This window comes from Tachyglossus aculeatus, chromosome X2 (genome assembly GCF_015852505.1).
Source record: "Tachyglossus aculeatus isolate mTacAcu1 chromosome X2, mTacAcu1.pri, whole genome shotgun sequence".
NCBI lineage: Eukaryota > Metazoa > Chordata > Mammalia > Monotremata > Tachyglossidae > Tachyglossus > Tachyglossus aculeatus.
Window position 1 is genome coordinate 16,091,796 of NC_052100.1, and position 24,464 is coordinate 16,116,259.

The 24,464-nt window shown below is 47.4% G+C and overlaps 1 long non-coding RNA gene across 1 annotated transcript; it reads right to left on the minus strand.

Annotated features, from left to right (window-relative positions):
* Positions 1-1,318: 1,318 nt before the first annotated feature.
* On the minus strand, positions 1,319-20,154 carry LOC119949567. The gene is made up of 2 exons (XR_005457223.1): positions 20,090-20,154; positions 1,319-1,489 (listed from the first exon to the last, which is right to left on the minus strand). It is a non-coding gene; the product is annotated as an uncharacterized LOC119949567 (long non-coding RNA).
* Between the last annotated feature and the right edge of the window lie 4,310 nt (positions 20,155-24,464).

The window sequence follows — 24,464 nt, forward strand, 5'->3', positions numbered from 1 at the left end:
TACAGCCTTAATCCTCATTTTACAGATGAGGTAACTGAGACACAGAGAAGTTAAGTGACTTGTCTAAGATCACGCAGTAAACAAGTGGCACAGCCAACATTAGAGCCCAGGCCCTTCTGACTCCCAAGCTCTATCCACTAGGCCATGCTGCTTCTCTAATTCCAGCGGTTGTTGAGGTGGTTGTCTTCTGGGTAGTGTGCAATTCTTTCTAATCTTCAACCAAGTGCAAGGGTACAATAGCGGTGAGAGACTAGGAGGAGTCACCAATTTTCACCATTGGAATCCAAGAGGGTGAGTTCTCTCTCCCAAGTCAGAAGGGACTAATCTGTTCATTACCCAGGATCACTGCTAGTATCGAGTAAGCGCTTAGTAGTGTTCTACATACAGTAACTGCTCAATAAATACCACTGATGAAGTGTTTATGATGTCCTGAGCACTGTACTGTACCAGTCACTTGGAAGGTGTATAAAAGAGACTCAGTTCTTGCAACTGAGACACTTAAAATCTAATGGAGAAAAATGGGCACATGGCTAAATATTCATCAGGCAGAATAGGGGTAGGCATGTCTCTTGTGCAGAAGAGTCAACCCAAATGAAATATCTGAGCAGTCGGTTCACAAGAAGACATATAATTTAGTGCCACCGTACAAGAGGCTAAGTGATGACATCACTGCACCATGTGGCTGCTTCTTAGCAACAGCCGTTGCTGTCAGCAGGGATGGGACAAGGGAGAGGGAAGGGGAAAGGATGGTAGGGGAAGGAAAGAGAGAATGGCAAAAGTGTCACAGAAGTGCCAGGAGGAGAAGGGAGGCAAATTGTTGTGGCTAGAGGTCATTGTAACAGGCTCAGCACACATCTTTGCCCAATTGCCCCAATGGTATGGCAACTATAAAACCCTGTGGAAGCTTGAGTGAGGCATTCAGGGAATTTTTCTGCCTAGTATGGTACTATACGTATGTAGAGCTGTCCTTCGTATTCCAAGAAGACACTACTTGAAGTACACCTGTGCGTGTGTGTGTGTGGCTGAAAAGGACAACGTGGGATCCACAGTCCCAGCCACATTGGACACACAAAAAGATGACCTTTTGTTGTGATGCTGTACACTTCATATTTGCAGATAAAGGTGCTGTTCTTTCTTTTGCCTCCTTGTCTCTCAGCACACAGCAGAAGTTAAGCAGAAACACCTTCAGGGAGCATGTTTCACATATTCATTTTTATTACATTAGTCATTAAGCTTGGCAATTCACATCAGATTTTGATCTGTGTATATCTTGCTAAAGCACAGTTCTAAAATTCAACCAGAAACAAAAACTAAGAAGCTGTGCTAGAAACAGTTTTAATAAAGACAAGCTCAGTACATTAGTAAATTCAGTAAGGACCACAATGAAAACTTGAGCCTTTTTCAAAGTATAGTTTCGTGAATGCAAGATTAATACTGCAGAAGGTCTAGTCATATGGATTCTGAAGAACGACAAGAAGATATTCCTTAGCTGTGGAAAAAAATGAAAGAAACATTAGTTCAACTTCAACCAAAACAAGCTAAGCTTAAAAATAAAAAAAAAGACCTCATTTTTGTTGCTTTTTATACTCCAACAATGCTGGCAGATTCTCTCAGTCCAGTCACTGTGTGGAGGAGCATGAGTTGCCATAAGTGGCCAGCAATAATAGTATTTATTAAACACCTACTGTGTACTACACTGTGTATACAGATACGGTCTCTGGCCCCCAAGGAGCTCACCATCTAAGAAGATCAGAAAAAGCAGATCAATCTTAGAACCCCCCTGGATGTACACAGTAAAGGGAAAGGTTTCCCTCCCTCCCCTCTCCCTGAGATCCCTAATCACCCATTCTGCTGCAGCCTGTGAAATTTGTTCTTAGTGGGCAACCCCAGAAAGTGGCACGAGATGGGACAGGAAAGGAAAAGGAGTAGGGTGGGGCTCTCTTTGTGATTCAGTTTGAACTCCAGTTCTCCCCAGCTCCCAACAATATGCTGCTCAGAGGAGATTGGCTGTCAGGTTGAACAAGTGATTCTTTAAGTGCAGCCAGGCAATGCTGGGAGCAGCCGGGAAGGGAGGGATGGTAGTAGTAAGACCACGTATTAAGGGTCTGCTGTGGGAAAAACCCAGGGAAAAAGTATAATATGGATAAGAATTAGGCACGATTTCTGGTTCTAGAAGGACGTCGGGCACTTCTCTGCAGTTTAGGAGGGTGAGTCTGTTTGCTTTGCCACACCAGAAAGGGAGAATATAATTTGTTGAATGCTAAGACTGCATACTCTTAATCATATCATCCTTAATGCATTAAAGCAGTTGAATCCAATTCCACTGAGTAAGAATGGAAGGTCACGGAAAAGTTGTACTTTTCCCATGTTTGAAGCAGAGGATCACGCTCTTTCATTCATTCATTCAATCATATTTACTGAGCGCTTACTGTGTGCAGAGCACTGCACTAAGTGCTTGGGAGAGTACAATACAACAAAAAACAGATACATTCCTTGTCCACAATAAGCTTACTTTACTTATTCCTTTCAGTGGAAAAATACAGCACACCTATCTATTCAGGGTTATTTAAAAACATAAATTTACAGTTAAAATATTTTCCAATTGTATTTTCTAATTATGCAAAGTTAAATATGAGTGTTCAGAACCAATTTAATTCTGTTTACATACAAAATGGAATTTTAAGAAGATTGATTAAGATTGACTTTATCAGTCTTTGAAACATGGAATCTGATCCATAAAAGGAAAGCAAAATGCACCTATGAGAAGGCAGCAAAAAGCAAAAAGAATATAAATTCAGGACATACATCTATGGTTGCCAACTTGTACTTCCCAAGCACACTTAGTACAGTGCTCTGCACACAGTGAGCGCTCAATAAATACGATTGAATGAATGAATGATACCCAAATCTGCATCTCTCCCCCCCACCCCCACCCCGGTTCTCTCTCCCTCCCTCCAGGCTCACATGTCCTCCTGCCTTCAGGACATCTCTACCAGTATGTCCGCCCGCCACCTAAAACTCAACATGTCTAAGACTGAGCTCCTTATCTTCCCTCCTAAACCCTGTCCTATCTCTGACTTTCCCATCACTGTGAATGGCACTATCATCCTTCCCATCTCACAAGCCCACAACCTTGGTGTCATCCTTGACTCCGCTCTCTCATTCACCCCACAAAGCCAATCCGTCACCAAAACCTGCCGGGCTCACCTTCGTAACATCACCAAGATCTGCCCTTTCCTCTCCATCCAAACTGCTATCACGTTAGTACAATCTCTCATCATATCCCAACTGGATTACTGCATCACTATCCTTTCTGATCTCCCAACCTCTGTCTCTCCCCACTTCAGTCTATACTTCACTCTGCTGCCCAGATTATCTTTCTAAAGAAACTTTCTGAGCATGTGTCCCAACGTGACCCTTGGGTACCAGCCATCTCAAGGTCAAATACTATCTCGTGGCCACCTGAGCCAGCAGGAGGAACTCGGAAGTAAGGGTGGGATACCGTCCCCACAACCCAAACTGCTAGATTGACAACCCAAGCTGGGAATACAGAAGGTGTCCCTTGCCCCCGTGCCAATCAAATTAGGTATGGAGGAGGGGAATGGCAGAGATTGGATAAACTAAGGCCGGAAGCTGGAATGGCCTAGGAGCACAGGTGATAAATACTGCGGCCTCTGGCCCTCTAGGCAGAGGATCGAGATTTGCAGCGGATTGCTGCAGGGCGCCTCTGTCCAGAGTGTGAGAAGCCCGCTCTGCCTGCACCAAGTGAGGAGCCCTGGGATGGGGAAGTGTCCCGTCCCACTGGATGCTCGTGAGGCTGGAAGCCAGGTGCTTCGCCATGGGTACGTAACAAATGAATGGATTCCTCCCAAATGGAAAATCCTTGTGGGTGGGAGCTAGGGACTTCCCCCATGGGTGTGTAACTCAAGTGGATTACTCCCGAGTGGGAAGTGCACATGAGTGCAAACAAACTGTAAGGGAATTCCGCCTGGATGGGACCTGGGGGTTCTGCCATGTGCGAGTAATGTATACGTGTGTTCCTCCCGTTAGGGAAGCTCTAATATTACTAATTGTTTACATTCCTCCCGAAAGGGAAGTTCAACCCATTGAGCCTAAACAATTAAATAATTCAATACGCCTTGCAGAATCAATTTTATATAAAACTCAGGCTTTCCATCCCCGGCCTCTCTTCCTCTCTCGCCTCGCCCATTACTGAACGAACCCATCCCCGGACGGCAGGTGACAGCATGTCATCCCTCCTCCTCAAAAATCTCCAGTGGTTGCCTATCAACCTCCGCATCAAGCAAAAACTCCTCACTATTGACTTCAAAGCTCTCCATCACCTTGCCCTCTCGTACCTCACCTTCCATCTCGCCTTCTACAGCCCAGCCCGCACACTCTGCCCTTTTGCCACTAACTTCCTCATTGTGCTTCTTCTCCCCTGTCCCACCGTCGACCCCTAGCCCACCTCCTACTTCTGGCCTGGAATGTCCTCCCTCCTCAAATTCACCAAACTAGCACACTTCCCCCATTCAAAGCCCTACTAAAGGCTCAGCTCCTCCAGGAGGCCTTCCCAGACTAAGACCCCTTTTTCCTTTGCTCCCCCTCCCTTCCCCATCACCCCCACTCCCTCCCTCTGCTCTACCCCCTCCCTGCGCCACAGCACTTGTGTGTATATTCATTCATTCACTCATTCAATCGTATTTATTGAGCGCTTACTGTGTGCAGAGCACTGTACTAAGCGCTTGGGAAGTACAAGTTGGCAACATATAGAGACAGTCCCTACCCAACAGTGGGCTCACAGTCTAGAAGGGGGAGACAGAGAACAAAACAAAACATATTAACAAAATAAAATAAATAGAATATGTACAAATAGAGTAATAAATACATACAAACATATATACAGGTGCTGTGGGGAGGGGAAGGAGGTAAGGCGGGGGGGATGGAGAGGAGGAGGAGGGGGAGAGGAAGGAGGGGGTTCAGTCTGGGAAGGCCTCCTGGAGGAGGTGAGCTCTCAGTAGGGCCTTGAAGGGAGGAAAAGAGCTAGCTTGGATGTGCGGAGGGAGGGCATTCCAGGCCAGGGGGATGACGTGGGCCAGGGGTCAACAGCGGGACAGGCGAGAATGAGGCACGGTGAGGAGATAAGCGGCAGAGGAGCGGAGGGTGCGGGCTGGGCTGTAGAAGGAGAGAAGGGAGATTTTTGAGGAGGGGAGAGAAGGGAGATTTTTGAGGAGGGGAGTAACATGCCCAGCGCGTTTCTGGACAAAGACGATCCAGGCAGCGGCGTGAAATATGGATTGAAGAGGGGAGGGACAGGAGGATGGGAGAACTGATTCACTCCCATGGCTTCAACTACCATCTCGATGCAGATAATTCCCAATCCTACATCTCCGGGCCTGATCTTGCTCCTTCTCTTTCTCTCCTTCTCTGCAGTTTCGTATTTCCTCCAGCCGTCAGGACATCTCTATTTGGATAACTTGCCAATACCTCAAACTTAACATGTCCAAAGCTGAACTCCTCATCTTCCCACCCAAACCCTGTCCTCCCCGACTGATTTTCCCCATCAGTGGAGATGGCACCACCATCCTTCTTGTCTCACAAGCCAGCCCGTAACCGTGGCGTTAACTCATCTCTCTCATTCAAACCACTTGTTTAATCCATCACTAAATCCTGTTGGTCTCACCTTCAAAACATCACTAAAATCTGCCCTTTTCTCTCCAAACAAACTGCTACCATGTTAATACAATCACTCATCCTATCCTGCCCTGGATTACTGCATCAGCCTCCTTGCTGACCTCTCGGCCTCCTGCCTCTCCCTACACACTTCACTTTGCTGGCTGGATCATTTTTCTACAAAAACGTTCAGGCCATGTTTCCCCACTCAAGAACTCCCAGTGGTTGCCCACCCACCTCTGCATCACACAAACTCCTTAACATCATCTTTAAATCAAATCAATCACCTTGCCCCTTCCTACCTCACCTCACTAGTCTCTACTACAACCCAGGCTGTATCCTTTGCTCCTCCACTGCTAACCTGCTCACTGTGCCTCAATCTCATCTATCTCACCATCGACCCTCAGTCCACGTCCTGCCTCTGGCCTGGAACGCCCTCCCTCCTCAAATCCAACAGTTACTCTCTCTCCCCTGCTTCAAAGCCTTATTGAAGGCACATCTCCTCCAAGATGCTTTCCCTGACTAAGCCCCCCTTTCCTCTTCTCCCACTCCCTTCTGTGTTGCCCTGACTTGTTCCCTTTATTCTTCCCCCCCTCCCAGCCCCACAGCACTTATGTACATACCTGTAATTTATTTACATTAATGTCTGTCTCCACTCCCCTACACTGTAAGCTCGATGTGGGCAGGGGGTGTGCCTGTTTATTGTTGTATTGTACTCTTCCGAGTGCTTAGTTCAATGCTCTGCACACAGTAAGCACTCAGTAAATATGGCAATGAATATTCAATCTGTCACCAAATCCTGTGAATTCAAACTTCTTCAAATCACTAAAATTTGCCCTTTTCTCTCCATCCAGTCTGGTACCATATGAATCCAAGCACTCATCCTACTCCACCTTGATTACTGCATCAGCCTCCTGTCTCTCCCCAGTTCAGCCTATACTTCACTCTGCTGCTCATATTTTTCTACAAGACCATTCAGTCTGTTTCCCCACTCCCCAAGAACCTCCAGTGGTTGCCCATCCCCAATCAATCAATCAATCATATTTATTGAGCGCTTACAGTGTGCAGAGCACTGTACTAAGCGCTTGGGAAGTACAAGTTGGCAACATATACATCCCCATACAGAAACTCCTTACCATCGGCTTTAAAGCATTCAATCACCTTGCCCCCTCTTACTACCCAGTCTACAACTGAAGCTCGACTTTGTCTATCTCACCACCACCCCCTCATCCATTTCCTGCCTCTGGCATGGAACTCCCTCCCTCGTTATATCCAACAATCATTCTCCTCACCTTCTAAGCCTTATTAAAAGCAGATCTCCTCCCAGAGGCCTTCCCAGACTAAACCCTCATTTCCTCTTCTGTCACTATCTTCTGCATCACCCATGCACTTTTCATTCATTCAATCGTATTTATTGAGCACTTACTGTGTGCAGAGCACTGTACTAAGCGCTTGGGAAGTAAAAGTTGGCAACATATAGAGACAGTCCCTACTCAACAGTGGGCTCACAGTCTAGAAGGGAGAGACAGAGAACAAAACATATTAACAAAACAAAATAAATAGAATAAATATGTACAAATAAAATAAGTAGAGTAATAAATACATACAAACATATATACATATATACAGGTGCTGTGGGGAGGGGAAAGAGGTAAGGCGGGGGGGATGGGGAGGGGGAAAGGAAGGAGGGGGCTCAGTCTGGGAGGGCCTCCTGGAGGAGGTGAGCTCTCAGTAGGGCCTTGAAGGGAGGAAGACAGCTAGCTTGGCAGATGTGTGGAGGGAGGGCATTCCAGGCCAGGGGGATGAAGTGGGCCGGGGGTCGACGGCGGGACAGGCGAGAACGAGGCACGGTGAGGAGACTAGCGGCAGAGGAGCGGAGGGTGCGGGCTGGGCTGTAGAAGGAGAGAAGGGAGGTTAGGTAGGAGGGGGCAAGGTAGGAGAGCCTTGAAGCCAAGGGTGAGGAGTTTCTGCCTGATGCGTAGGTTGACTGGTAGCCCCTGGAGATTTTTGAGGAGCGGAGTAACATGCCCAGAGCGTTTCTGGTCAAAGACAATCCGGGCAGCGGCGTGAAGTATGGATTGAAGAGGGGAGAGACAGGAGGATGGGAGATCGGAAAGGAGGCTAATACAGTAATCCAGACGGGATAGGATGAGAGCTTGAACGAGCAGGGTAGCGGTTTGGATGGAGAGGAAAGGGCGGATCTTGGCAATGTTGCGGAGTTGAGACCGGCAGGTTTTGGTGACAGCTTGGATGTGAGGGGTGAACAAGAGAGCAGAGTCGAGGATGACACCAAGGTTGCGGGCTTGTGCGACGGGAAGGATGGTAGTGCCGTCAACAGTGATGGGAAAGTCAGGGAGAGGGCAGGGTTTGGGAGGGAAGGCAAGGAGTTCAGTCTCGGACATGCTGAGTTATAGGTGGCGGGCAGACATCCAGATGGAGATGTCCTGAAGGCAGGAAGAGATGCGAGCCTGGAGGGAGGGAGAGAGAGAGCAGGGGCAGAGATGTAGATTTGGGTGTCATCAGCGTAGAGATGATAGTTGAAGCCGTGGGAGCGAATGAGGTCACCAAGGGAGTGAGTGTAGATCGAGAACAGAAGGGACCAAGAACTGACCCTTGGGGAACTCCCACAGTAAGGGGATGGGAGGGGGAGGAGGAGCCTGCAAAAGAGACTGAGAATGAACGACCGGAGAGATAAAAGGAGAACCAGGAGAGGACGGAGTCTGTGAAGCCAAGGTTAGATAGCGTGTTGAGGAGAAGGGGGTGATCCACAGTGTTGAAGGCAGCTGAGAGGTCGAGGAGGATTAGGATAGAGTATGAGCCGTTGGATTTGGCAAGCAGGTGGTCATTGGTGATCTTTGAGAGGGCAGTTTCCGTGGAATGTAGGGGACGGAAGCCAGATTGGAGGGGGTCGAGGAGAGAGTTGGCGTTGAGGAATTCGAGGCAGCGTGTGTAGACAACTCGTTCAAGGAGTTTGGAAAGGAATGGTAGGAGGGAGATAGGGCAATAACTAGAAGGTGAGGTGGGGTCAAGTGAGGGTTTTTTTAGGATGGGAGAGACGTGGGCATGTTTGGAGGCAGAGGGGAAGGAACTCGTGGAGAGTGAGCAGTTGAAGATGTAAGTTAAGGAGGGGAGAAAGGACGGAGTGAGAGATTTCATGAGATGAGAGGGAATGGGGTCAGAAGCACAGGTGGCAGGAGTAGCACTTGAGAGGAGGGAGGAGAGCTCCTCTGAGGATACTGCTGGGAAGGATGGGAGAGTAGTGGAGAGCATTGAGAGCCGGGGGGTTGCAGAAGAGGGGGGGGAGTGACTTTGGGGAGCTCAGACCTGATGAATTTAATTTTATTAATGAAGTAGGAGGCCAGATCGTTGGGGGTGAGGGAAGGAGGAGGGGGAGGAACCGCGGGCCTGAGAAGGGAGTTGAATGTACGGAAGAGCTGATGGGGATGATGGGCATGGGTGTCAATAAGGGAGGAGAAATAGTTTTCTCTGGCAGAGGAGAGGGCTGAGTTAAGGCAGGAAAGGATAAACTTGAAGTGAACGAGGTTGGCATGGTGTTTGGACTTTCGCCAGCAGCGTTCGGCAGCTCGAGCATAAGAGAGAAGGAGGCGGACAGTAGCAGTGACCCAGGGCTGTGGGTTAGTGGTACGAGAGCGGCAAAGGGAAAGGGGAGCGAGTGAGTCTAGCTGAGTAGAAAGGGTAGAGTTGAGAGCAGTAATCTGATCACCAAGATTGGGTAGAGAGGAAAGGGAGGCAAGGTGGGGTGTGAGGCGCTCAGAAAGATGGATGGGGTCAAGAGAGCGGAGATCTCTATGAGGGAGTAATATGGATTTACAGGGGAAAGGAGTGTGAGTGAGGAGGCAGGTGAGAAGATTATGATCAGAGAGAGGGATTTCAGAGTTGGTGAGGGTGGAGACAGTGCAGCAGTAGGAGATGAATTTGTACCCTTTATGCATCCCTCCCTCAGCCCCACAGTAGTTACGGACATATCCATAATTCATTTATTTATATTAATGTCTGTCTCCCCCTCTAGACTGTAAGCTCATTGTGGGCAAGGAATGTGTCCACCAATTCTGTTCTACTGTACTCTCCCAAGTGTTCACTGCAGTGCTCTGCACATGCTAAGAACTCAATACATACAATGGATCAATTGGGACGTAGAAGACAGGTGATTAAGTGAACCTTTTCTCATTTGCACGACAGCTGGGAGTGTCCCTCACAGCCATCAGAAAGGAACTTCAATTAGACACTGCAACTAGATTTTTACATTTTACAGATGAGGTAACCGAGGCACAGAGAAGTGAGGTGTATTTAGACCTTCGGAGTTCTAAGTACACCTTCTAGTTTTAGTATACCTTCTGGTGTACTAAGCGCTTGGAAATGCTTCCTCCACTCATGTGTTCATGCCACAGAACAATGTTGGCAAAAATCCCAGCATCAGGTCCCTCTCATCCATCACAAATGCAACCTCGCCCACTATAGATCTACCTGCTCCTCTTCTCCTCCCTTATTGACCCCCATGCCCATTCCCCACATCAACTATTCCTAACTCCCTCTTTAAAACCCCCGTGCCCCCACCTCCCAGATCTTTTGCTCCCAATGACCTTGAAATCTACTTCAGTGATAAAATTGAAACCAAGCGTGAACTCTCTAAAATCTCCCCCTCACCTCTCCAGTCCCCTCCTACTCCACCCTCCAACACTCTCTCATTTTACCCCGGCTATCTCTCAAAAGAAAACCTCCCCACCTTCTTCTGAAATCCACCCCCTCCATCTGTGCCTCCAACCCCATCCCTTTGGATCTTAACATTTGTACCTGTCCTTCTTCCTCCCGACTGCCATCTTTAATCGTCCACTCTCCAATGGCTCTTTTCTCTTTGCTTTCAAACACGCCCACTCCTCCCTCCCGCTAATCAACCCATCTTGCTCCGACCATTCCCGTCCAAATTCCTTGAATGATCACTTTTCTCCCACTGCCTCCACATCATTCCCACCAACTCCCTTCTTGACCCCTTGCCACCTGACTGCCACTGCCTCCACTTAACTGAAACTCCTCTCGCCAAGTCACCAAAGACCTCCTCCCTGCAAAATCTAATGGTCTCTACTAATTCTCCTTGAACTCTCAGCAACCTATGATACAGTGGACCACCTTTCTCTCCGGAAAACAGTATCAAACCTTAGTTTCTCTGATACCATCCTCTCCTGGTTCTCCTCCTACCTCCCTAGCCACTCCTTTTTGGTCTCTTTGGCTAGCTCCTCCTCTGACTCACACTCCCTACGGGCACCAATGTTCTGTTCTGGGGCCCCTTCTATTCTCCATCTACACCCATTCCTTCAGGGAACTCATTCACTCCCACATCTTCAACTACCACCTCTATGTGGATAATTCCCACAACCTTGGTGTCATCCTCGACTTCGCTCTCTCATTCACCCCACACATTCATTCAATCGTATTTACTGAGTGCTTACTGTGTGCAGAGCAATGTACTAAGAGCTTGGGAAGTACAAATCGGCAACTTATAGAGACGGTCCCTACCCAACAACGGGCTCACAGTCTAGATGGGGGAGACAGACAATAAAACAAAACAAGTCAACAGGTGTAATGGCCTTTGCTCTTCAAAAATCAGAGACTACTGTGCACTGTCAGCAGGCTGGCAACAATAGTTCACAAGGCCTCAGGCTCACCCAATCCCTCTGACAAGCCCGGGATCTGCAAGTCTCCGACACATGAGCATTTCTAGGTCATTCCCACAACATACAGCTCCTGAGAAGCCCTACACAAAGGATCCTTACTGCACCACACCCTACTGGTGGCAGATTTCACCCCCAGAAGTCCCATCAAAGAGTTAGTTGTCTGGATGACACTAATCTTGCTCTGGAAAGACCCTGGTGAGCACAGAAAGTGTCACTGAATTTGTTACAAATCCATCCTGCATTAGCTGGAAAGTGCTGGAAAAGCTTTCTGTCTCCCTGGGGCCCCATCCTGGGAGAGGAGAGTGTAACAGAGTGGGCGGAGGTAGATTTCTCTAGTGAAAGCTGCAATCAAGATTTGAAAATTGGCTCCTGAATTGGTTTGTCACTAGTTGGTGGTATATTTGAAACAACTATGCAATTATACTGTCCCCTCTCCCCATCGACAAATTTGCATTTGACATCCATCCATCACCAAAACCTGCAGCAGGTCTCACCTCGCCAAGATCCACCCTTTCCTCTCCATCGAAACCGCTACCTTGCTGGTTCATCTCTCTTCCTATCCCGACTGGATTACTTCATTAGCCTCCTCTCTGATCTCCCATCCTCCTGTCTCTCTTCGCTTCAGTCTATACTTCACTCTGCTGCCAGGATTTTCTTTGTATAGAAACGCTTTGGGCATGTCACTCCCCTCCTCAAAAATCTCCAGTGGTTGCCTGTCGACCTACGAATCAAGCAAAGACTCCTCACTCTCGGCTTCAAGGCTCTCCATCATTAGCTCTCTTCCTCCCTTCAAAGCCCTACTGAGCTCAACTCCTCCAGGAGGCCTTCCCAAACTGAGCCCCCTTTTTCTTCTCCTCCTCCCCATCGCCCCCCGCCCTACCTCCTTCCCCTCCCCACAGCACTTGTAAATATTTGTACAGATTTATTACTCTATTTTACTTGTACATATTTACTATTCTATTTATTTTGTTAATGATGTGCCTATAGCTATAATTCTATTTATTCTGATGGTTTTGACACCTGTCTACATGTTTTGTTTTGTTGTCTTTCTCCCCCTTCTAGACTGTGAGCCCACTGTTGGGTAGGGACCATCTCTATATGTTGCCAACTTGTACTTCCCAAGCGCTTAGTACGGTGCTCTGCACACAGTAAGCGCTCAATAATTGTCAGCTGTGTGACTTTGGGCAAGTCACTTAACTTTTCTGGACCTCAGTTACCTCATCTATAAAATGGGGATTAAGACTGTGGGCCCCCCATGGGACAACCTGATCACCTTTTAACCTCCTCAGTGCTTAGAACAGTGCTTTACACATAGTAAGTGCTTAATAAATACCATTAACAAAAATAAATACGATTGAATGAATGAATCACTACTGAAGCAACCATTCTCCCTGTCTCAAGACTGCAATCTCAGCATTATCCTTGTTTTTTTTTTTAAAAATATGGTATTTGTTAAGTGCTCACTATGTGCCAGACACTGTACTGTCCACTGGGGTAGGTACAAGATAATCGGGTTGGACATATCCTCTCTGTCAACCTGCATATTAAACCAGTCACCAAATCCCATCAGTTTTTTGGTTTTTTCCTTCACAACTCCAGAATCCTCCCCTTCCTCTTCATCCAAACTGCCACCATGCTGGTCCAAGAACTTTCCAAATTCCAACTCAACTATTGCATCAGCCTCTGGCATTCCTGCATTTCTCCTCTAGTGCACACTTCCCTCTGTTGCCCTTATTTTTCATAAATATCACTCAGCATGTCTCCTCACTTCACAATAAACGATCAAATACCATTAATGATACTTCTCAAAATCTTCCAATGATGGCCCATCCCTCTCCACCTCAAACAGAAACACCCGACCATCAGCTTTAAGGTACTCTTCCCTCTACTGATCCTCATTCCTCTCCCACTACAACCCAGCCCAGACACTTTGATCCTCTATACTGTGCCTCGCCCTCAGCTCCCATGGTATTGACCTCTTGCAAGATGCCCACTCGTGCCTGGAAGTAGCTCTGCCTTCACAATCAGCAGACCACTATTCTCCCCATCTTAAAATTTCTTCTGAAATCACATCTCCTCCAACTCCCCCATACTACCACCTCCTCAATGTCACCTATGCACATGAGTCTCTACCTGCTACGCACTTACTCATCCCATCCCTCCCACCCCCGGCATTGATCTTTATACATAGTTGCTTCCTCCTATCAGTAATTTATTTCAGTGTCTGTCTCACCAGCACAATTATCAGCTCTGTGAGAGTAGGGATCCCGTCTCTCTTCTACCCCATCAAGTAGTTAGTAAAATATCCTGCACAGAGTAAGCACTCAAATATTATTAATTGAAAAAATGACCTGGGCAGCCAAGTGAAATGTGGACAAGAGGGGTGAGACTGGAGACAGTGAGGTCTGTGAGGATGTCGGAGTGTGTGTGTGTGTGCACTATGCACATGCACACCCCCTACTTCTCTGGTGGGCATACATGTCTGTGTACACGTGTCTACATGAGAAGCAGCATGGCGTAGTGGATCGAGCATGGGCCCTGGAATCAGAATGTCATGGATTCTCATCCCGGGTCCGCCACATCTCTGCTGTGTAACCTTGGGTAAGTCACTTCACTTCTCGGTGCCTCCATTACCTCATTTGTAAAATGGGGATTAAGTCTGTGAGCCCCATGTGAGACTGTATCCAACCTGATTTGCTTGTATCCACCACAGCACTTAGTACTGCTTGGCACTTACTATTTCTTAAGTGCATAGTAAGCACTTAATAAAAACCACAATTATTATTTACCTCTCAGGGTCAATGTGCATCTGCTTGCCCTGGGTGCGTAAGGGGGTCACATCCCAGGGACAGTGAGTGTGTACGTGCAAGGGTCAACAGGACTACATGCATAGGAGAGTGGGGAAATACACACACACACACACACACACACACACACACACACACACACACACAGAGTCTGCATATCTAGTTTCCTGGGTCCATGGGTGTGTGCTTGTCTACTTCCCTGTATCAGTCTGTGTGCCTGTTAACATTTAGGACTAAAAGTATATTTAATCTAGTAGCTACCTTGGTAGACCAAGTTTTAACTAAATACAAAAAATATGGTCATCCAACACGTCACTAGAAAATGTTCACGAGCTACTACTTTGTGTTTACTGTACTTACTGGATATTCAGAAAATGAAACTTATAGGGAGAGATTTATGCAAGCAAAAATCCCCATTTAAACTGAGGTTTAAAACCAGCAAATTTAAAGACGAGCTCTTGTTTTTTTAAACATTCTTGTTGCTATATCCATTTTGTACAGTAAGGATAGGAGTTTAATAAACCAGCAACATTATCAACACTTATGGTGACTGGAATCACTGCATTTGCCTATAGCTGAAAAACTCAAAATCCATGAATATATATATTAAACAACCCAATATGTAACCCACTTAAAAGTGTGAATTTATAGAAATGCAAATTTAAAAAAAACTACCATGCCTCAATCCTTGCAGAACTGCTATTCAATTACAATAATAACAATAATTGAAGATTAGCATTTCACTTTTACAAAGTACAGTGAAGTAACAAATGCACATTCTTTTCAGCAGATATAAGTAGAGAGTGATTACAGCCAAGTAAACAGTGAACTCTGTTTTTAATAATAATAATAATAATAATAATAATGGCATTTATTAAGTGCTTACTATGTGCAAAGCACTGTTCTAAGCACTGGAGAAGTTACAAGGTGATCAGCTTGTCCCACTGGGGGCTCACAGTCTTCATCCCCATTTTGCAGATGGGTAACTGAGGCACAGAGAAGTTAAGTGACTTGCCCAAAGTCACAAAGCTGACACTTGGTGGAGCCGGGATTTGAACCCATGACCTCTGACTCCAAAGCCCATGCTCTTTCCACTGAGCCACGCTGCTTCTCATGCCACCTGAATTAATTCACATACCTCCCCTTTGGTAGACACAAAATCCAGTCTAGGGTTAATGAAAGCTACCACTATCTCCAGTTCAAAATTACAAAAAAATCCTTCTTTGGCCCTACCAGAGTGTGACTACCTCCCAGTTTTAAAACGGTTTTTAAAAGCTATGAGAAACCAAGAGGCTGCTGCCTACCCCAAATCGTTTCCTGAGGTAAAAGAAAAAACAACAGGAAAAACATAAAATGTTTGCCTTTATACTGACAGTCCTCAACTTTTAAGACATTACAGGTTAAGATGAATGTAAGCTTGTTGTGGATAGGGAACATGCGTACTAACTCTGTTGTACTGGACTCTCTGCAAACAGTGCTCTGCAAACAGTAAGCACTCAATACATTTGAGCACATAGTCTACTGTAAAGAGCACAGGCCTGGGAGTCAAGAGGACATGGGTTTTATTCCTAACTCTGCCACATGTGTGCTGTGTGACCTTGGGCAAATCACGACTTCTCTGTGCCTCAGTTTCCTCATCTGGAAAATAGGGATTAAATCCTAAATCCTACTCCCTCCTACTTTTAAAGAGTGTGAGCCCCAATGTGGGACAGAGACAGTGTCCAACCTTGTTTCTTCCTCCACGCTTAGTACAGTGCTTGGCACAAAGTAAGTACTTGACAAGTACCATTAAAAATTAGCACATAAATACAGTTGATTGGCACGTCTATTACTAAATTTACATCCAGTATTTCAATCACATAGTTGCATTTATTCAGTGCTTAAGGTATGCAGAGTGCTGTCCTAAATGCTTGGGAAGACTGTAAACTCACTGTGGGCAGGGAATGTGTCTACCAGTTCTGTTATAGTGTATTCTACCAAGCACTCAGTACAGTGCTCTGCACATGGTAAGCACTCAATAAACATGATTAATCTACTGATTGATTACAAACGAGAAGCAATTTTAAGTGGAAATGGGGTGGGTGGAACAGGAGAGTCGTGGCGGCGGGTGGAGAAGAGAGGTGTTCTGAAGGAGGCTACTTGAACTCAAGCTGGAATCACCAAGAAGTCACACATCCCTTTTACTTCTCATGAAGCTAAAGCCAGCTATGCTACCATGGAACCTCTCGGACCCAATATAAAACATGGCTACACTATCAACGGCACTACCATCTTTCCCATCTCACAAGCCCGCAACCTTGGTGTCATCCTCGACTCCGCTCTCTCGTTCACCCCACACATCCAATCCTTCACCAAAACCTGCCGGTCTCACCTCCACAACGTCGCCAAGATCCGCCTTTTCCTCTCCATCCAGACCGTGACCTTGCTGGTTCAATCTCTTATCCTATCCTGACTGGATTACTGCATCAGCCTCCTCTCTGATCTCCCAGCCTCCTGTCTCTCCCCAGTCTTCAGTCTATACTTCACTCTGCTGCCCGGATTACCTTTGTACAGAAACGCTCTGGGCATGTTACTCCCCTCCTCAAAAATTTCCAGTGGTTGCCTGTCAACCTTCGAATCAAGCAAAAACTCCTCACCCTCAGCTTCAAGGCTCTCCATCACCTCACCCCTTCCTACCTCACCTCCCTTCTCTCCTTCTACAGCCCAGCCCGCACCCTCCGCTCCTCTGCCGCTAACCTCCTCAGTGTACCTCGTTCTCACCTGTCCCGCCGTCGACCCCTGGCCCACGTCCTTCCCCTGGCCTGGAATGCCCTCCCTCCACACATCCACCAAGCTAGCTCTCTTCCTCCCTTCAAAGCCCTGCTGAGAGCTCACCTCCTCCAGAAGGCCTTCCCAGACTGAGCCCCCTTTTTCCTCTCCTCCTCCCCATCCCCCCCCACCCTACCTCCTTCCCCTCCCGGCACCTGTTTTAATGCTTGTACAGATTTATTACTCTATTTATTTTACTTGTACATATTTACTACTCTATCTTGTTAATGATGTGCATATAACTTTAATTCTATTTGCTCTGATGATTTTAACACCTGTATACATGTTTTGTTCTGATGTCTGTCTCCCTTCTAGACTGTGAGCCCGTTGTTGGGTAGGGACCGTCTCTATATGTTGCCGACTTGGACTTCCCAAGCGCTTAGTACAGTGCCCTGCACACAGTAAGCACTCAATAAATACAATTGATGAATGAATGAAAATGGGGAATCTGATCTTGGTTCTGGAACCAATCCTTCATTTAGAACATTGGTTCCCATCTGTACCTCAACTTTGGCAAATCTTCAGGAATAAGCGGTATTCTAAGTTGGAGGACTACATGTACTACGAACGGCCCAGTCAAACATCACTGTGTTGGGTGAATGAGTAGCAAGCTGAAGCCAATGTATTTTTTCATATGGTATCTGTTAAGCGCTTACTACTTGCCAGGAACTGTACTAAGTGCTGAGGTATATACAAATTAATAAGATTGGACATAGTCCATGCCTCACATGGGGCCCAGTCTTAATCCCCATTTCACAGATGAGGTAACTGAAGCCCAGAGAAGTTAAGTGACATGCCCAAAGCCACAGCAGACAAGTGGCAGAGCTGGGAATAGAACCCAGGTCCTTCCGACTCCCAGGCCCATGCTCTAGCAACTAGGCACATAGCCTAGTGGCTAGATGGGGCTCATCTCCCACTCCTTTCTGCATTGCCCACTTGCTCCCTTTGCTCCCCCCCCTTCCCTTCCCCACAGTACTTATGTACATGTCTGTAATTTTATTTATTTGTATTGATGTCTGTCTCCCCTGCTTCTAGAATGTAAGCTCACTGTGGGCAGGGAATGTCACAGTTTGTTGTCTTGTACTAGCCCTAGGTACAACGCTCTGCACACAGTAAGCACTCAATAAATGATTGAATGAAGAATGAATAAAATGAAGCAGCCTGCTGCCAGTGGCAGGCTGAGCCTCTCATAGGTGGCGAGGGTCACAATTCTCTATACCTCAGTTACCTCATCTGTAAAATGGGGATTAAGACTGTGAGCCCCACGTGGGACAACCTGATAACCTTGGATCTACCCCAGTGCTTAGCACCTAGAAAGCACTTAACAAATACCATTATTATTATTATTATTATTATTATTATCGGGGGTACAAAAATACAAATTCCTGCTTCTGGGTCATTTTCCTGTGGCTTACTACCTAAATACACTCAGTTCTGTAACGTGAGTTGTGTTCTTTAAGAACCTCATGTTCAGGAGAAAATGCACTGCACTACTTTTCCCCTTGACTGCCAACAACTGGCGCTCAATCCTGGCAGATGCTTATTGTTGGATATCTGTTCCCTACTTGCACGGGCTTTTACAGAACTGCGTGTATTTTCTTAGCACTCTAAGAGTACATCACTTTTGTGATAGCATTTAGTACACTGAAAAGGACTTTATCTGGCTACCTGCTCCTTTGAGATGGTGTTGCTTCCTTTCCTTCTTGTAGGGGTTCCACACTTCGAAGGTAGTTAAATAATAATTGAACATTTCTGAGTAATTCATTTTGCTTTAGCTTACTGCTTATTCACCCAGCTCAGTAATGTTTCATTGGGCCAATCTTAGTATAGGCAGTCCTCTGACTTGGCATACAATTGGTTCCCGAAAACCAGCTTTAAGTTCTTTCCTCTTGAGAGTGTAGGAGAGCATTCCAGAGCAACAGGGTGCACTTAGATTTGCACCTTTTACTCACTTCACTCTCAGCCCCACAGCACTTACGTACATATCCATCGTTTATTTATATTAATGTCTGCGTGTCCCCCGCCTCTAGACCGTAAGCTAATTGTGGGCATGTAACGTGTCTACCAACTCTGTTATATTATACTCTCCCAAGCACTCTACACTCAGTAAGGGCTCAATAAATATGACTGATCGATACAGACGAGTATCGCCACAAGCAGGCGACCTTAGGCTATGTGCAGTCCTGAGCAGGGGACAGGAGAAAATGTGTGAATGTGTGAAGATAGCCTTACAGTGAACTGTGTAGATCAAGGGTCTCGTCCAGACCAAAATTCTGCCTCAGTGCTCACATGCATGCTGAACGTGGGTTAATGATGACAATAATAATAACTACCCCAGCTTCCTCTACCTTACCAGAGAATTTGGACTACAAAATAATGGGCATTCACCATCTCAAACAGTATTTAGCCTGACTGCGTGGCGGCAGGGCACTGGGAGAGTTACAGGATATAATCCTTGATCTCAAGGCGTTTATAATCTAGTAGGGCACTGAATCTAGCCTTCGAAAAACATACAAGTAAAAGACCCAGTTTCTACCTTCAAGGCTCTCAGAGTCTACTGGAACAGTGGGGAATGATAGCTTTGGAAATAGTTATCCTGCAGCTAAGTGGAGCCATTTTGTTAGCACAGAGCGGCTTTCGGCAGGGTCTTCAACTGGCCGGTACGCTAGTGTGCTGCATTTTACCGCGATAATCCATCTGCGAGCGAACACGGAAACCTCCCCCATGGGATGAACTGAGAGTCCTTGCAGATCGCTATTTGACCATCATATTCACGACAACGTGCGCGGCGGAGGCGCCAGAGCCGGGCCCTTTATAGTCCTGGCAGCCAGCACAAGGCAGCGGGCAGCAGAAGCGACCGGGTTCTGAGTGATTTAAGGAGGGGCGACGACACCGGGCACCGCAATCCCCAGCTCAGAGACGGGCCCGGGACCTGGAGAGGCGGAGGGATCCGCACGCCGACCGCGCCTGGACTTCTCCCGCGCCGCTACAGGGAGGAGGAGGAGGAGGACAAACGACGAAAATCCTCCCTCCGCCCGGGGTCCCGCGCTCTGAACGCCTGACGCCCACTCTTAATATGGAAAAGAAAAGGCGGGTCTCCCCTCAACTTACCTAAACACAGCCAGAACACCAACCTTCCCCCGCCTCCTCAGCCGCCTCCCGCGCCTTCGGCCGCCCCGCCGCCCACGCAACCGCAGGGCAGGATGGGAGTGGTAGTTCACTGTGCCGAAGCAGCCGTCTGCGGGAGCTGCCGCGGAACTACAATTCCCAGAGGTCCTGGCGCTCTGAGCCGCGGAGAGACTTCCCCTGCTCTCGTGATTGACCTCGTCACGTGACGAGGGGTGGGTTCGGCTGATTTCGTGTTGGCGGCGGCTACGGTAGGTTTTGTAAGGCCTGGTGAGGGCGGGGGCACCTGAAGGAAACTAGGGGAGCCTATCGGGACAGCTGGCTTCTGCGGCAACGCGGTGTCTTCACTCAGCACTCAACCTCCCATTCGGGACAAAATTGATTCCCGGTGAAGGGTACTTTTTAGTTGCTGTTGTTGTTTTGGTTCTTTATGATATTTGCCGGGCCCCGTTCTAAGTGCAGGACTAGATACGAGGGAATCAGGTTTGGACGCGGCCCATGCTTCACATGGGGCCCACAGTCTTCATCCCCATTTTACGGATGAGGTAACTGCGACACAGGGAAGTCAAGTTATTTGCCCAAGGTCACACAGCAGACACGTGGCTGTGCTGGAACTAGAACCCAGCTCCTTCAGACTCCCTAACCCATTCTCTATCCACTAGGCCAAGTTGTTTTTCCTTTGCAGTGTCACCAGAATATCCTCTTAGAGATGCCCAGATAGATTTTTCCATGTCAGCCAGTGAAGAGGGCTTCAGGGGGATGTAATAATAATGGTATTTGTTAAGTGCTTACTAGGTGCCAAGCACTGTTCTAAGCGCTGAGATAGATGCATGGTAATCAGGTTGTCCCCATGGGACTCACAGTCTTAATCCCCACTTTACAGGTGAGGTAACCGAGGCACAGAGAAGTTAAGTGACTTGCCCACAGTCACACAGCAGACAAGTGGCAGAGCTGGGATTAGAACCCATGACCTCTGATTCCCAAGCCTGTGCTCTTTCCACTGAACCACGCTGCTTCTCTACCAGACTCTACTCTAGACCGTGTGCTCATTGTGGGCAGGGAATGTCACTGTTCATTGTTATATTAAACTTTCCCAAGCATTTAGTACAGTGTTCTGCGTGCACACAGTAAGCACTCAATAAATATGATTGAATGAATGATAATTAAAAAACTGGACAAAAAGGTGTCCAGTTTCAGATCAAAATTGGACAGACCAAATGAAAAATGGCCTGTCTACTGTACAACCAGTTGATTGTGCACCCTAGTGAGAACTCCTACCGGTGGGATCATCTGGCAAAATAAGGGGGTGTATGCCAGGTTTATTGGAAGGAGCATGGGCTTGAGAGTCAGAGGTCACGGGTTCTAATCCCAGCTCCACCACTTGTCTGATGGGTGACCTTGGGCAAGCCACTTAACTTCTCCGGGCCTCAGTTACCTCATCTGTAAAATGGGGATTAAGACTGTGAGCCTCATAGGGGACAACCTGATTACCTTGTATCCTCCCCCCCAGCACTTAGAACAGTGCTTGGCACATAGTAAGTGCTTAATAAATGCTATCGTTACTATTAACAAATGCCAGCATTATCATTATTATTATCATCATCATTATTATTATTATCAGAGTGGGGAAGACAAACATCAATACATATAAATGAAATTACTTATAAGTACATGTGTCAGTGTTAACCTTCCCTCTGCTGCAGCTAGGGGTGCCTCTGTTGGCAGTTAGGCATACCGGACACTGAGATGCCCTAGTGAACAGAGTACGGGCCTGGGTGTCAGAAAGTCCTAGGTTCTAATTCCTGCTCTGCCACTTGTTGTGTGACCATGGGCAAGTCACATCACTTCTCTGTGCTTGGTTACCTCATCTGTAAAATGGGGATTAAGACTGTGAGCCCCATGTGGGACAGGCACCTCTGACAACCTTGTATCTACCCCAGCACTTAGCGTTCTCGCCTGTCCCGCCGTTGACCCCCGGCCCACGTCCTCCCCCTGGCCTGGAATGCCCTCCCTCCGCACATCCGCCAAGCTAGCTGTCTTCCTCCCTTCAAAGCCCTACTGAGAGCTCACCTCCCCCAGGAGGCCTTCCCAGACTGAGCCCCCTCTTTCCTCTCCCTTTCCTCCCCATCCCCCCCCGCCTTACCTCCTTCCCCTCCCCACAGCACCTGTATATATGTTTGTACATATTTATTACTCTGTTTTACTTGTACATATTTACTATTCTATTTATTTTATTACGATTGAACGAATGAATGAATGGTACACAGTAAGCGCTGAACAAATACCATTAAAAAAAACCTCATGCCACATGTTAACGTGATGATGTCACAAGTGCCATTTTGCAGAAGTACTTGGCACTCCCCTAAGCCTAGAGCATTTTGGGGGGTGGGAGGGAAACCCCATTCTACCTTCATCCCGCTCCCGCTTGTTCCAGTGTTATTGTACTTGTCTCCCAGATCCTTCCCTCCTACCTCCACATCAAACAGAAACACCTCTCCAAAGGTTTTAAAGCACCAGAGCCCAGAGGGCCATTCCCCTACATGACCTGAAAATATCATACAGCCTGTGCCTTGTGAGATCATTACACTGTGTCCCTCACCCAGCCAAACAGGAAGCAGTTTTGTGAGGCCACCCCTGCTACTAACCCAGGCCACTCGCTCCAGTCCTGGGCAACACCTGGCTAGGGAAGGATACAAGCAAATTGGGCTGGACACAGTCCCTGTTCCACATGGGGCTCACAGTCTCAATCCTCATTTTACGGATGAGGTAACTGAAGCACAGAGAAGTCCAGTGACTTGCCCAAAGTCATACAGCAGACAAATGGCAGAGCCAGGATTAGAACCCAGCCCTTCTGACTCCCGGGCCTGTGCTCTAGCCACTGTGCCATGCTGCTTCTTAGCTCAACCCCTGCAGTGCCCACCAGTTGTGAAACAGGCTTGAAGGAGCGGAAAACCTGCCACCCAACTCCAAGAACCCTCCAGGTTGCAGGAAACCCTGCTCAGTAACTGTGATGGAGCAACAACCAAGTTGCCCTGCCTCAGTGCAGCTGAGTACGCCTACTCTCCAAGGCTCTGGGCCTTTCACCCTGTCCCCTGCAGGCCCTTTCCCAGCTCAACTCCCTGACGCACCACTTGCTGCCCCCCAACTCCACCTCCAGATCATTCTGGGGAGGAGGACTGCTCTGGATGCCTGGGCTTAAAGGTTGCAATTCTGAATTCATTCATTCATTCAGTCACATTTTTTGAAGTTGTCTTGGTCATCAGCTCCTCCTTGGAGCATCCCCCAGTATTCAGCTCAAAGGCCAGGGCAGGTAAGGTGGCAGCTGTGGAAACCCCTTGGGCACAGGGGCCAGCAGATCCTGGGTATGCAGGACAACTTCCCGGGGTGTGGCCAGATGGACTGGCTTTATGTCCCTGTTTCCCTCCCACTAATCTGCTCTCACCACTGAGGGGAGGTGGGAGGAGAGAGACCAACAATACCACCGTACTTAAATTTTTTAAAAAATGAAAACCCAACCCTGTAGAAATATTTTATTTCCCAGTACAGTGGGAAGGATGCTAAGGAAGGAGATACAGTACTTAACAAATACCATTATCATTATTAGATACACTATATATAGTGTAATAATAATATCTAATAATAGATATGGTAATAATGTAGATAATAGTAATAGATGATATCTAATATATTATTAGATATTATTATTAGATACATGGGAAGCAGTGTGGCTCAGTGGAAAGAGCCCGGGTTTAGGAGTCAGAGGTCCTGGGTTCTAATCCTGGCTCTGCCACTTGTTTGCTGTGTGACTTTGGGCAAGTCACTTAACTTCTCTGGGCCTCAGTTCCCTCATCTGTAAAATGGGGATTAAGACTGTGAGCCCCACGGGGGAGAACCTGATTACCTTGTATCCCCTCCAGCACTTAGAACAGTGCTTGGCACATAGTAAGCACTTAACAAATGCCATCATCATCATACACAAGCCCCCAGCCAACACCACTCCCATAGCTTTGGCCCATTCATTCATTTAACCGTATTTATTGAGTGCTTACTGTGTGCAGAGCACTGCACTAAGCGCTTGGGAAGTACAAGTTGGCAACATATAGAGATGGTCCCTACCCAACAGCAGGCTCACAGTCTAGCGGGCCCATTATCCCTGGAGGAGCCCAAGTAGCAAGCAAACCCCTCCCACCCTCTAAACTGCCTGTACCCCCAGCCCGGGCAGCAAAAGAGTCTGGTGGGGAGGGTCTCTTGGTGCTGGTGGCTTCTTTGTAAATTGGAGGGGAATTGTCCTTGGACAGAGAAGGGGTTTAAAAGTTGCACTGGGAAAGCAGCTGCAAAGCCCTGAAGTTGTTCATCCCTA